The 3,505-nt window shown below is 39.2% G+C and overlaps 1 long non-coding RNA gene across 1 annotated transcript; it reads right to left on the bottom strand.

The window, feature by feature from the left end:
* Positions 1-215: 215 nt before the first annotated feature.
* LOC106578625 (uncharacterized) lies at positions 216-3,188 on the bottom strand. Its single transcript, XR_014382351.1, has 2 exons — positions 2,629-3,188; positions 216-1,599 (listed from the first exon to the last, which is right to left on the bottom strand). It is a non-coding gene; the product is annotated as an uncharacterized LOC106578625 (long non-coding RNA).
* Between the last annotated feature and the right edge of the window lie 317 nt (positions 3,189-3,505).

Here is a 3,505-nt window from a genome sequence, read left to right as displayed (position 1 = left end):
AGGTTCCTTTCTTAGCGAGGCATTGGACAACCTACCTGGTCTTTGTGGTTGAATCTGTGTTTGAAATTCACTGCTCAACTGAGGGACATTACAAATAATTGTATGTGTGGGGAACAGAGATGAGGTATTCATTCAAATATCATGTTAAACACTATTATTGCACACAGAGTGAGTCCATGCAACTTATTATGTGACTTGTTAAGCAAAATCTATACTTCTGAACTTGTTTAGGCTTTTAATTACATTTGTAAACATTTCCAAAAACGTAACAACAAACAAAACGTGGGACAAGTCAAGGGGTGTGTCACGTCCTGACCAGTAAAAGAGGTTGTTTGTTATTGTAGTTTGGTCAGGGCATGGCAGGGGGTGTTTGTTTAGAGTGTTTCGGGGTTTGTTGGGCTATGTTCTTGTTAGTCTATTTCTATGTTAGTTCTAGTATGTCTATTTCTATGTGGTGTTTATTGGGTTGACCTTCAATTGGAAGCAGCTGCTCCTCGTTGCTTCTAATTGAAGGTCCTATTTAAGAGGGGTGTTTTTCTATGGGATTTGTGGGTAGTTGTTTCCTGTTTAGTGTTTGTTGCACCTGACAGGACTGTTTCTCGTCGAGTTTTGTTAAGTGTTTAGGTTTTCCTTCATTAACGAAGATGAGTATTCACGTACCCGCTGCGTTTTGGTCCAATCCCTACGACACCCGTGACAGGGTGTGAATACTTTCTGAAGGCACTGTATATATAAAACTCCTATCCCCCAAACCCAGCAATCTAATAGCATCAGTAAAATCTGTTGAAATAAAACCACAGATAAATATACCTAACATAGTACATATATTAAACAATACATACATCAGAAATAGTTACACATTATAGAGATCCATTCATGGATGTACAGGTCTGTTGGATAAACGTTCAGAAATGTCCACTGCTGATTTTTTTCCAGGTGTCCATAGCGGACACCCTGGCCCTATGAATCCTGTCCCTGGAAAATTCTCAGTCAAAAACATAAGTCAGAACACAGCCTCTCTATTCTTTCGTGTGATTTCAGGTCCTCTGACTGGGAAAATGTATTTTCACAATGAGAACAGTGGTATGTCTTCTCCTCCTGTATGTTGGAAAGGCTTTTCTCCTGTGTGTTTTCTCGCATGCATTTTCAGACTCCCTGACCACCTAAAACTCTTTTCACACTGGGAACATTGGAAAGGCTTTTCGCCTGTGTGTATTCTCTCATGTGTTTTCAGGCTCACTAACCACCTAAAACTGTTTCCACTGTGAGAACAGTGATAAGGCTTCTCTCCAGTGTGTATTCTCTCATGCTTTTTAAGGACCCATAACCACCTAAAACTCTTTCCACAGTGGGAACAGTGATAAGGCTTCTCTCCCATGTGTGTTCTCTCATGCCCAACCAGGGCCCCTAACTGAGTAAAATTCTTTCCACAGTGGGAACAATGGTAGGGCTTTTCTCCTGTATGTATTCTCTCATGCATTTTCAGGCTCCCTAAACACCTAAAACTCTTTCCACACTGGGAACAGTGGTGTTGGTTAGGCGTCTCCGGGTCTGTTTCCTCTGAGGAACTCTTCCTGCTGTCAGAGTCTGGTCTCTCTCCTGCCAAAGACAAACAGATTGTTTAGTTAAACAGAGACACCTGAATGAAACCTGCATTAAATAAAATTGTTTTCCTATGAGGTTTAATCTAGACTAGATCCAAAATAAACTTGGTGACGGTGAGATTTAAAAACAAATGATGTAGAGCTCCAAATCTAATTTTTCAGGTAATGTCATGTGTCAGGCTGAGCAGAGCTCTATAATAATAGATACTGTCATGTTAATAGGTTGAGCAGAGCTCTATAATAATAGATAATGTCATGTTTATAGGCTGAACAGAGCTCTATAATAATAGATAATGTCATGTTTATAGGCTGAACAGTGCTCTATAATAATAGATAATGTCAAGTTTATAGGCTGATCAGAGGTCTATAATAATATATATTACTATTTCAGTCAATGTTATAGGCTGCATTTGATCCAATGTTAATAACGTTTTGTTGGTGGCCCACTTTATCGCTAAAGTAATAATTACTATCTTTTCTAAATGATAATTCTTTAGTTCAGCCTTTCCTTGAAATGGCTATTTTGCCCATGTTTTTTGTCAACTAACAAACGTTTGCTAATATGTTCAGTCTCCCCAAAGCGCTTGTCCTTTTGCTAATATCTTCCAAAAACACGTGTTCATTTTCATTTCAATAATGATTCTTATTTTATGTATTTCTCCAACATTGTTTAGAAGTCTGCTTTTTGCAGGTATACACACTCTACACAAGGTCTACAATAGACACACGTCAAAAGTTTAATATATAACTTGTTTGCCATTCTGTGAGACAATTAAGTTGTGATTTTGTGGTGGTGGGGACTCTGATGGTATACACATGTTACAGTTAAGCAATAAGACCCGAGGAAGTGTGGTATATGGCCAATATAGCATGGTTAAAGACTGTCCTTATGCACAACGCAGAGTGCCTGGATACAGCCCTTAGCCGTGGTATATTGGCCATCTATCACAAACCCCCGAGCTGTCTTATTGCTATTATAAACTGGTTACCAACGTAATCAGAACAGTAGAAATACATGTCATACCCATGGTATACGGCCTGATATACCACGGCTGTCAGCCAATCAGCATTCAGGACTAAATGCAAAAACTGCATCATCCTCTTTCTCATCCTCCTCTTCTTTTACTGTAACATCCTCCTCCTCTTTCACTGAACGCCTCTTCCTCTTCTTTCACTGTAACGTCTTTCTCTTCTTCTTTCACTGTAACAGCCTCACCCTCTACTTCTTGTTTTACTGTAACATCCTCCTCTTCCTTCTCCTCTTTCACTACAATGTTCAGCCACAGAGCTTCTTTCTCCGTCCAACAGACCTCCTCTTCTTTAGCAGGCGAGCTAGCTAGCTAGTTAGCATGAGCGACTAGTTTAGTGCTAGGCTAACTTATCAAGCCAGCTAGTTGACTAACAATGTACCTAACGTTATTCCATTGAAATGGTGTCTATTAACTAGATGTCAGAAGTATATTTAAAACATAGAGGCAAATATGCACAAAAACAGTCTAAATGTTTCGGCTGTTGGCTACCAAAGTGGCTGACTCGTTGTTGTTGATCCTTTCCGTCCACTAGATTATACGTCACGCTGGCAGCATCGCCCCAAAGACGCACATCGCCGTCTGCTGACTGGAGGGAAACGCAGTTAAGATACGTTTTTTTATTTTTCATTTGCAGACAAATGTATTTTTCATTCATTTTATTAAATAATAATATTATATTGAGACGTTCAAATAGAGCAGTGCATATTTTGAGTGAGAATTTAAAACACACTGTCCTTCACATCTGTATTTAAGGCAGTTTCATATTCATTAATTTAAAGAAACCCACTGGTCACACACTGGTTGAATTATCTGTCAAACTAGGAACTCTGCAGCCTAGTTTAACAGTGATCTATGTTCTATGAACGCTGC

This window comes from Salmo salar, chromosome 02, assembly GCF_965601325.2.
Source record: "Salmo salar chromosome 02, fSalSal1, whole genome shotgun sequence".
NCBI classification, from domain to species: Eukaryota; Metazoa; Chordata; class Actinopteri; order Salmoniformes; family Salmonidae; genus Salmo; species Salmo salar.
The sequence above is the reverse complement of the archived record's forward strand: the minus strand, read 5'-3'. Positions and strand labels throughout refer to the sequence as shown.